Source organism: Apteryx rowi, unplaced genomic scaffold (genome assembly GCF_003343035.1).
Source record: "Apteryx rowi isolate R43461 unplaced genomic scaffold, aptRow1 scaffold_10, whole genome shotgun sequence".
NCBI lineage: Eukaryota > Metazoa > Chordata > Aves > Apterygiformes > Apterygidae > Apteryx > Apteryx rowi.
This window is the reverse complement of record NW_020447197.1, coordinates 5,473,626-5,484,618: the sequence shown is the minus strand read 5'-3', so window position 1 is coordinate 5,484,618 and position 10,993 is coordinate 5,473,626. Positions and strand designations below refer to the sequence as shown.

The 10,993-nt window shown below is 37.5% G+C and overlaps 1 protein-coding gene across 2 annotated transcripts in view; it reads left to right on the top strand.

The window, feature by feature from the left end:
* Nucleotides 1-59: 59 nt before the first annotated feature.
* The window catches only part of SERPINI1 (serpin family I member 1), a 51,649-nt gene continuing 40,715 nt past the window's right edge, over nucleotides 60-10,993 (top strand). The window contains exons 1-2 of one of the 2 annotated variants that reach the window (XM_026061342.1): nucleotides 367-647; nucleotides 1,345-1,496. The gene's annotated coding sequence lies outside the window, so the exon portion shown is untranslated. Of the gene's footprint in view, nucleotides 116-366; nucleotides 648-1,344; nucleotides 1,497-10,993 lie in introns of those variants that run through there. The other variant, XM_026061334.1, reaches the window with a different exon arrangement.

Below are 10,993 nucleotides of genomic sequence, written 5' to 3'. Positions count from 1 at the left end.
GAGAGTATCTAGGCGGTGGCTGAGGCGCTGCGAACACTCTCCGCGGCGGAGCGCGGAGCGGCGGGTGTTTCGGTAGCTGGCGGGGCGGGGGCGCGGCGGCCGGAGCACCGGGGCGGTGAGTGTGCTCGTCCCTTCCCTGCCGGCGCCCCGGGGAGGGGGGCGGCGGTTTCCYAGCGTGGTTTTGTCCCGTAGGTCGTGGGAGGCTCTCCGCGCTGGGAGGAGCGCGGCGGCGGTAACGGCCGCGGGGAGCGGTTGCCCCCGCGCGAGCCCGTCCGTTGGCGCCTGAGGGGAGGCACCGCCGGCGCGTCGCCGCCTTCCCTCCCGCCGCGGCGGGGCGAGCGGCGGCGAGGGAGGAAGGTGTTTCCCCGCCGATAGGAGAACTTGGAGAGAGAGGAAGGGGGGAAAATATTAATAAAAACCTGCTGCTGTCAAATCACCCTTTGGGCGCGTCTGCACCCGCCTGTGGCGCCTGCGAGCGTGTTCACTCTGCTCGGTGGAAACAGGAGTCGTTCCTCTGAGGAGAGTCTCAGCCCSCCTGAGCAGCGTCTTTATTTGAGCACGGGCGCTTTATTTCCGAGTAATTCTGCGATGAGTGTTGCAGCAGTACTTTAGAACTCGTTCATGCCGGAGAGAGTAATATGATACAGGTCTGTGTGACTTTTCTGCTAGCTGCCCAGCTAGAGCGATACTTCTGAAGCCYTTTTTCGATGGGCTTCCCGTGTTTGAGACACGAGTTTTGGTGGGTTTTTTTTTTTTTTTGGTCAAAAATCATAAGGAAAAAGATTGATAGATATTTTAAAGAATTATCTGGCCATCTCCTAGTCCCAAGGCAGGGTCAGTTATGCATGAAGATTTTGTATACAGTTTTATATGGATACATACAGCAGTTACTCTTTCCGTTTCCAGTCAGAACACTTGCATGTCCTGACCACTTGACCCATGACTGTGTTTATTATGAAATTTGTGACTATGAATAATCCTTTTGTGTCTAAAAGCAGAAGTTACAGCTTTAATCATATGGTAGCCTYCCTTTTACTTATAATAACATTGTAAAGCATTTCAGTGCTCAAAAAACTGTAGAAGTATACAGAGTATTTAACTTTTTTGTYTATTAGGAAACTTAAATGAACTTGCATGTTATTTGCTGGAGATAATTGTGTTACTGAAAAGCTTTAGTTTAAAAGTTTTTAATTGTATTTAAAAAGAATTCAATATTGTTGAAGTGTGTAACTCAGTTTTGGGTTTGTATCTGCATTTGATTACATCAGTATGAAGACTTTTTTTATTATTAATATTGGCTAGTATGGCCTAATATTAACAAGACACACAATCTGATGCAAACAGGTGAATGAATATGCAACTGATTAAACTTATGAAGCATTGTCTGTAACTTCTAGCAGCAGTGAGATGGCAAAGTGGGAAGACTTTGACATCTGTCTATCTGAACATACATATCATGTACACATACCACATACGTTAACATATGCTTCACATGGGTAAGTAAGAACTCTTAGAAAGATGCCTGAATTGTTGTGCTTCATTATGTGTACAGATTTTTCCCCTTCCTCCACCAGTTTATTTTGTTTTAATCGGATCTATGTATGATCAATATATCAAATATTTAATATATCTTGTCATTAAAGGACCAGTCATATAACTTGCATAATGTGTGTGAACTGTTTCATTAATTGCCTATTATCTTTGATTCCCCAAGTCTTTATCAGTCTCTATCAGTTTTGATATGACCAGTACTTTAGTTTGATGGAAAACTATGCTACCCTGCTTAGATGAGAGACTTTACCAAAATGTCATCTCATAGATTGATGTATATGCATGTCTATGATATTTTATCCTTTCAGTGAAATCAGTGTTTTAAAATAAAGCTACAAAACTTCATACAGTTGTAGTGGTACTAGTTTTTAAAATAGAATATTCTACTGAACTATTTATATCCCTCTATCAGTTTTGTATTTCCCAGGTTCTGTCTCTTTTAAGCAGTGAGGTCTTGGACTAGATTTGTACTTCGCTATTTTCATTTCCTTCATATTTTTCAGAGCTGTTGTAGCTGTRAGCTTGCTTGAGTGTGATGGGGAGTTATCCTCTAGGAGGTGAGGGAGGGAGAAGGAAGGGTTGTTGGGCTTTTTCTTCAAGGGTACAGGTTAGGGTTGGGTATTGTATTAAATAACCCCTTTCCTTAATAATGCAAGCTTTAAGGTATGTTTATACCACAACAAATGTGTACTTCTGTGGTCTAGGTTATATCTTTGTTAGATATTTGAAAATCTGAGTGGTTTACCTAAGGTACAGCTTTCTTCATTCTGTTCTTTCTAACTTAYGTGGGGAAGATGAAAGAAAAAAGAAAATTTGTGGAGCTAAATTGTTCATGGAAAAAAATCAATTCAAGCCAACTTTAGTATCAGCTGTGTAATTAAATTTCAGAAAGGCATGTAGCTAACAGAAATATTTACAYGACACAAGATGAAGTTAAAAATACCACGTTTTTCCAAGTTATTTTCTTCATATCCTCCAAAAAGGGAATTTGGAATTAGCAAAGTGTAAAAGAAAAATTACGTGTTTTGATGGAAAGCTGAAAGTAGGGCTTGCAGGACTCAACAAGGAGAGCAAGCAAGGTTGAAACTTATGAAGGGGCTGGTTCTTCTTCTGCCTCTTCTTGGTTTGGTTTCAATTGTATTGGATGGAGAGTGGGGGAAGAGAGAGAACTGGAATTAAAAAGAAACCTGAAATCAAAAGATACAGCAGGAAGTCTTTAAATTTCTGCTGCATTGTAAAATGCATGGGTGTGTTCTAGAGATCCCAAATCCCCCTGTACAGGGAGGGTAATAGTGGACAGAATGCTGTTTAATCTTTTGAATCACTTTTCTCTGATGAAAGCCCCAAAAGATCTCCCTTGTTTGGTGATTTTAATTTTGGTTATCAAATATATGGGTATTCTCAGTAATGAGTAGTTAGGTATCGCAAGCKCATGTGACTTAAAGAATTAGGAAGGAAAAAGGCAACCCAAACTTTCCTTTTAAGAGAAAAAGAAGCAGCCTTAAGGTTTATCTTAACTTTGCCATAAGATAAGTGAGTTCTATCCATGAGTGGAAAGCTATTCAGAACTATTTGTTATGTAAATGATTACCAAAAGTAAAATAGATTCTRTATTCTTTATTTTCAATTGTTTTGATATCTGCAGGGGAGAGGGCCTACTTATGTAACTGGTGAGCCATATAATCCAGTTTTGCTCAGTCAGAGCAATCTCATATTGCAAGTGTATGAATGCGTATGCAGGGGACTGGACAAACTTGCTCTGTGGCTGGCTATGCCATACAGTACTGTACTTCTGACTTTCAGTGCCTCTAACTTAAGACAGATCTAACACTTGTCTACAGAATTACACGAAGCATCTAAGAGACAACCTAAGGTGAATGTTTGTGGCATTTGTTTCCTTTCCCCTGAAGATATTAACACAATTGAAAATGAGGAATATAGATTCTATTTTGCTCTCTGTTATCATTCACATAATGTAACTTAATAGTTCTTCCGTTTGCACTTGGTATTTAATATTTAAAGCAATACAAAAAGGCAGAGATGTAAACAAACTGTATCAATCACATTAGGAGTATATTCAGTTTCTTTTATACCTTAAATAGCTTAATATGGTTATTATGGGATTTAAGTGTCTCTAAGATAACAATRCTATGAGAGCATAAGTTGGATGAATTGCTGTTGCTGTATGAAAACTCCTAAATTTCCTGCCTTCATTGAAAGAATGATGTGATCTTTCTTCATTTTCTCTCCCCMAAATTCTATTTCTAAAGTTAATCACACATTGTACTAAATATACATGTAGATACTAAGGTATCTTGTGCATTTTGCTAAAAAGTAAAGCAACACTAGATTGCGTGGCCTCAAAAATCAAAGGCTTCATTTTGTTTTCTGTGCGAGTCTCTCTTGCACACATACAAGTGCACACATTCTACTTGTAGCTCCCTCAACCCAGATACAGCATTTAGAAGTAGCTAGTCCTTGGCCATGTGGCCAATACCTACTATYTTTTTGCTGTGCAACAGTTATGTTCTTTTCTGCCTGTTTTGATGTTGAAAAATTCTGAATAATATCTCATTTGGTGGCCTTAAAATGTGTGATAAGGAGTTCTTATGAGGTGTGTAAGGTCACATCCTGCTTTGTTTAATACACTTCAAAGCTAATGATTGTGAAAACTGCAGACTGTAGCTAATCTGATGTAAACTGAATGAGTTGTCCACTTATATTTTGGTATTTTAGCATGATTGTGAAGCAACTGTAGCTATGGGACAGGAAAAGAAAAATTTGTATTGATAAAAGCTAATGAGTTAAATGCATCTGGCTTTTAGGTTAATAAGACGACCTTCTGTGTTATAAAGGATTTGTGTCTTAGCCAAGTGTTTAAAAATTACAATAACACGTGAGAAATATTTTTCAGGTCTTAAGACTGTTCTTTCAGGAAGAAATAATAATGACAAATAATATTCCTGCCAGAAGAAGAAAGTTAACACTGTGGTTGCATTCAGTTTTACCCAAATAGCTGAGCTATTAGTCAGAAAACATCTTTCCCTTTATTCATGTACTCCAGCTCTGCAGTTTTACAGCATTACCGTTACATCTAAACAAGTAATTGCTTAATAGTGCAAAGTGTTTCTAATCTACTGTGTATGTCTGAGAAATCTATACTCACAATGACCTTGATGGGACTAATGGACAATTAGCTGCTTCTAGAAAGATCCTGATGCCTATCAGGACTGAAACTTTGAAATTACCATATGCGCAGTGGGAGATATATATATATATATATATATATATATATATATATATATATTTTAACAAGTGCTTGTGTTTGTATATTAAACTAGGAATGGTCTTTCCAAGCCTTGAAGAACTTCAGTTTCTGTGATTTTGTTTTCATCTGTTTTTTCCATCCGTATTTTTTTGTATGTGTACTGGGTTTGGGGGATTTCCATATTTGAGAAGGGAGAATTTTCACTTTCTGTCTTCTTTTAACAACATATTTAAGACTTGTTTTGTTTTCTCCAATGTTATTCCTTGAAGCTTGCTTAGACAGCSCAGGACAGCGCAGGAAAGCAAACACTTCAGTTACCTTGCCAATAATATAATTTGCCCAAACACTTGCTCCCTAGCTGCATTTTGCATCTCAACCTTTTGAGGAGAGATTCCATTCCACCTCTTGATTCTCCTGCGGAGTTTGTGGAGTAAACCATAGAACCTGGCCTTATACTTTTGAATGTTGTGTGTTTGCTTGTTTGTTTGTTCTTTTTTTTAACTGACCTCAACATGCCAAGGTAATGTTAGGAGCACAGATGTTTTGCTAAGGACGGCCTGTCTGATTGCCTCACTATTACTTAACCACTGGAGACTGCCTCCTTCCTTGGCAATATAGCAAAATCTCATTTTCCAGTAACTACTGCTTCCAAGTCTGAGGTAATGTTCTCTGCCCCAGCTTTTCCAGTGTACATCTCGGTTATATAAGCTGTAGTTAGAATTAAAGCAGGTTTAAAGATTTAAGATGTATCTTTTTAATTGGTACAGTAAAACTGTCTTTTTGGAAAGCTTTTTTCCTCAACATTTAAACTAAAGCAGTTATTGGAGTGTTTCATGATTGTGTACTTCACATAACTATTTGAGTTCACTGAAGCCACCCATATTTTCTTTCTCGGWTATCTTTTTTTATATAAAGCATTTTCTCTAGTTTCTAAACTATTTAAAAATAATAATCAAAAGCTAAGACCATCTGAGCAACTGACTGTAATATCAGATCCTCAACTTGACATCCTGTTGTTGTAAATGAGATACCTAGGTCTCTACCTGAAAGATTGTTGGTAAAGACTGTAGATGCATGATACCCTTTTCATCTGGCAAAGAGGTGGGAGGAAGATGAGAGGGAAGCCAAGTTATTTTTACTGTAAATATGTCAGTTTGAGTTGTTAATTTCAGATTTATTCAAAAAGCAGGAGGAGGCAACACTGGTGTCTGCCAAAACCAAAGTAATTAGTGGGAGTCGAAAGATGTCTAATGCTTCCTACAAGTACTAAAGGGAAATAAACTATTTTCTTATTAAACTGGATGTGGACTTTTAAAACACTGTTGCAGTTCTATTTTATTTTTAAAAGCATGTGTACTTACATATGGTGAATAAAAACCTCCTTGTTAGTTTTGTTTATTTGCAATAATTTTCAGACAGCAGGTGTTTAAAAAAAGTGAAAAACAAAATTGTCTCCATGTTTCTAAAATAAAGATTCCGGTAACACTTAGCAAAACTGACATCTGAGTTGAAGATCACAGAATAGGCTTTGGGCACATAAAGATCTATACTTCTACATGTCTGTGACCTGACCAGAAAAAAGTCTTATTTCGGCACCGTGTGCTCTACAGTCCACCTTCTTTTTCCCTTGTCCTATGACACTCTGGCAGTGATTAGTCCAGTCGCAGAAATCATGTCTCTACATCTGTTCTTCTGCTGCTCAGCAATATCTTATCTCCCATTTTTCTCTATCCAAAGCTGTTATTAGTGGAGGTCTGCAAATTGATGAGCTGGGAAGCAGAGGATAGCATAGTGTCTATGAGAACTTTTTTGAGGAGTTGGAGGTGGGGGGAAGCAAAGGGAGGCAGAGCTCAAATCATTTTAATGCAATGCTAATGTGCTGGTCTTGGGCAAGTTGCTAAGATCTCATTTCCATCCTGCAGTATTGTTGTGAGGTGTGCAAGTATCATAGGATAGGGATTGTGCGCTGTCAGTAGCTGATAGTAGTTGAAGTCTGGAAAGGATGTTTTGACTTTGTTCTAAGTCATTCCTCTGTGTCAGCTGAGCCCTCCTTCATCTTCTCTTCTGTTTTAAGTTTCCCTTGGCACCCAGATACAGCTGTACAGACCTGTTTACATGTGCTCTGGCATTTCCTCTGCTGTGCCCTTTGCGCTCTGTGCTCCTGCAGTGTGTGCGTATGAGTCCCTACTGCTTTTAATGTCCAGGGAGCACTGCCCGCCTCCTTACTTCTGCCATCTGAAAGTGCCATCGCATGGAAGCAAACTATGAGGTGTACTCGCTGTGGCTTGCTTTTTAGAGTGAGCAGGAGTAGTTTTACTGTCTTCCACTACTACCCTCCTAACACTGCAGTAAACTATTAAACAAAGTGATTTCATTATTGAATGAAAGTCTGTTTATAAGCCAGAGACAAGTGCATGCCACTGAATAGCTGGTGAGTAACTTCTTTCCCCCTGCCCCTTATCTGACAAACTCTGGCTCAGATGTATAAAGAGCTCTAAACACCTATTGGAAATTAAGACGGGTATGAAGGAATGTTCTTAATTGAACAATATCTGATGGAACTAAAGAGTCTGAAACAATGTTTGTGGTGGCTCATAGCTGTAGGTGTTCCCATTCTTTCTCCTAGGGACAGGTTCTCAAGGCATGTGCCACGCATGTCTGAATGCAACTTCTGAATTCACTATCACCTGTGTAGTCACTTCATACCCTAGCCGTGCTTGTTCTCCGTTTCCTGTACGGAAGAGCTTTTAGTTGATTAGTCTTCCTCAATGTCTGATTCATAGAAAATATGGTAGCACAAACATGTGGATTTTAGAGCTTTTGGAGTCTCCACTTGTCCAGAAGCTACTTCTTAGCATTATCTGTAGCTAGCAGTTTCCATCTGCTATTCCTGCAGTGCACATGTTGAAATAATAAGGAAAACAAAATACTAGATTTATGAGAAGATACTAAGAAAAAGAAGCAAGCAGAGATGTCTTATGGGATATATGTAATGGCAGGGCAGATGGAGAACTTGCATCAATGAAAGAGAAAGAAATTAACTATACGTAGATTTATTTTGTGGGGATGGCATGTATGAAAGGGAAAAAAAAGCTGTTGGTAAAACTTTTATATACAAGTCTGAGTGAGGAAAACCTGCTTATGGTATCAAAACAGAACACTTGTTAGTTTGATATAACTGATGCCAGGTCTTCATATATGAAGTGACAGTGAAATACCTGTTAGCTTCAAGAGGACAAGCTTTCACTTATTTACAATGAAAATAAACTCTTGAAGTTTTGGAAGCATATTTCTCCATGAGAACACTCGCATATCTTGTATTATTTGGAAGGCGAAGCAAGCAGCATAGGTCCAAATCTGCRTGTAGGAATTGTTACAAGGAGCTAGGTCCATCTAATACCATAGTATCTCTACTTGCAGTGAGAGCACTAAAGAGGTAGGTGTATGATAGTAAGTATTACTACTGCTTCTCATTTAGGGATTGGCAGAGACTAACTGAACTGATATTTAACATACCTTTCTAAATGTTTCTCATTTCTTTGTGATAACTTGGAATAATCTTTATCTATGGAACTATCCATTCTTTGAGTTTTTACTTAATTCCTTAAGAATTGTGGGGCTTAAGAAGAATCCTCAGAAATGTAACCGAAGCACTAAGAGAAGAACAAAATAGACTTTTGCTTTCAGGGATTATATTGGGCTCTAGGATTGTTCTGGAAGCTGAAAAAGGTGACACTAATGGATAGCCTAGTTATAGAAGGAAAAAAAAGCTTGTTGGGATTTTTTTCCGCATTTTTTGGGACTGGTTATTTAATCTACTTAACCTGCATTTCTCCAGCATAAAATAAAGAAGATTGTAATGATTGTGAGGCATCTGGTTCATTAAATGGTAAAGGTCAATTTGAATGTGATAATGCTTTTAACAGCTTTAATATGTTGCATATAATAACTGTGTAAGCAACTAGGTGGCATAATATTCTTCAAGCGTGGTGATTTTTACTATCCGAGAGCAGCTTGGTGTAGATTTCTTAGAGATATCAGATCGATCATACTAGGTACTTTAAGGATAAATGGTACTATAGATTTCCTGAGGGTATTTTTGTAAATCTTTCTGTGCAATTGTTGAATAACACTTTGTCCAAAAGATAGCAGTTGTAAATCCTAGATACTGTGTTTGTGAATTGTAGAGATGTTTTGTACTGCCCTGATCAAAGCTGTGTAGTGTACATATCTATTCGTGATTTGTGTTACATACATTCAAGAGACTACAGGAGACCATTAGAATACTATATTCCTTTACAAAATGTGTTTAAGAGATAACATATTCACTCATAGAAAAATTCAGTGTTGAGTGGAATTTCAGTCAAGGCTATGAAAATACTTGATACCCCTTTGAAACAAGGAGTTGTTTCATCGTTGAAGTCTTACAAATCTGTGGATACAGCAGAAGACAGCGTGCTAACATGAAATTTAAATTTTTTCCATGCTTAAATGGAGTAGAGCTGAAGTCAGTTCATTTAAAAACCCATATTCCTTAAACAGTAATTTAGACCTACTTTAGATTACTTGAGGCAACATGCTTTTGCTATATAAGGCTAATTCACCTTAAATATGGATTATGGAGATTGCTGAAGATTTTTTTTTTTACCCTTAAACTGCTGCTAATCTTATATTCTTGTCTTTTACCTGGTCGACTACAATAATAAAATATTTTTGACTGTCTTTAGCTTATACAAAACATAGTTAATTAAGACATGTTATACTTTTTCCCTAGAGTCAAAATATAATATTCAGCTGACCAACTTGCATGAATAATCCATCACTGTGAATCATTAATTTAGATGACAAGCTATGGTAATTGATGTCTTTATGCAAGCTATGGAAGCGCTCAAGGAAATCACTTATTTTTCTTGTTGGTACATTTTAAATTTATTTTAGAATGTTTCACGCCATGAGTAGTATTGGGCTGTAGCCTCTGAAACAGATCCACCTGAGAACTGTTTCTGTGGGAATAAGATTTTGGCAGGAAGATTTTTTTAATAAATATCTGTTATTCTGAAAGACTGAAAATTATGAGACTTATCTTGGGTTAATCCTGTGTACATGTACTGGATGAACCACTGTGTTAGTTTTTGAAGTTTCTAGTAACAGGGTGTCATACTGCTATTAGATAGCAATTGCTTTATATATGATGTTTTTCAAAAATCTTGGCATTATTATATCTGACAATGCAAATGGGTAGTACAAACGCTAATACATAGTATATAAGTTGGTATTTAGACCTTCCTATGTTCTAATATGTTAGAAGTGATTAACTGATGAGTTGATAGCATGTTTCTGTTTCAAACTAAGCATATCAAAGGCTGATGCATACATTTTGTTAAGACTTGCACTTGAGAAGATAACTTGCCAAACAATTCATAAAGCCCTTTAAAATGTTAAATTATACTGTAGCTATCATGTCTGTATGGCAGGAAAAGTACTAATTTTTTGCTTCCTTTGTAGGATTTTTTTTGCCCCTTTCATTCATAACAGAAATATTAGGGTTTACTAGTCTACACCTAATACATAACAATTTACAGTTATTTTATCTGTCTTCAAAACAAGAAGGATGCAGCTAGGTCAGTGTTTGGAGGGAAGCCTACAGCTTGGTGGTATTTCAGTAGTGCTTTAAAAGTGGAACAATAACCCAGAATAAAGGCATCAGGTTGCTGAGATAAAATCACTAGGCTGTATCTGTTTTGTAGTATTAAAGATCAAGTTGACATCAGGGGTTTTTCTCTTTTATTGCCCATGTTTCATAAAACATCCACTCCGTATCTAAATTTCTCCTGTATCAGCAACCCAAGATGTTTGCTTTCACTCCTTCTGCTTTGTACATTGTGTTGCTGTTGCAGAAAGGTTACTTCACCTCAAATATACTTTACTTTTTTATTACAAAAGTAGAATTTTATGAACTTATGAAAGGTTTTTTATGCTTACACACAGGCTCCACGTATGCAAAATATGGTAGAATTGAAGTCTTTCATTTGGCTTTAATGGGTCTTGGACTTGAAATACACAGTACTGCAAAGCTTTGTAGTCCATAAAGGAAACTTCTTAAATACTTATGTATTGAATGACTGAGATGCACAGTTGCCTATTGGGGTAGAGTCTTAGCATTAGTATTTCTAC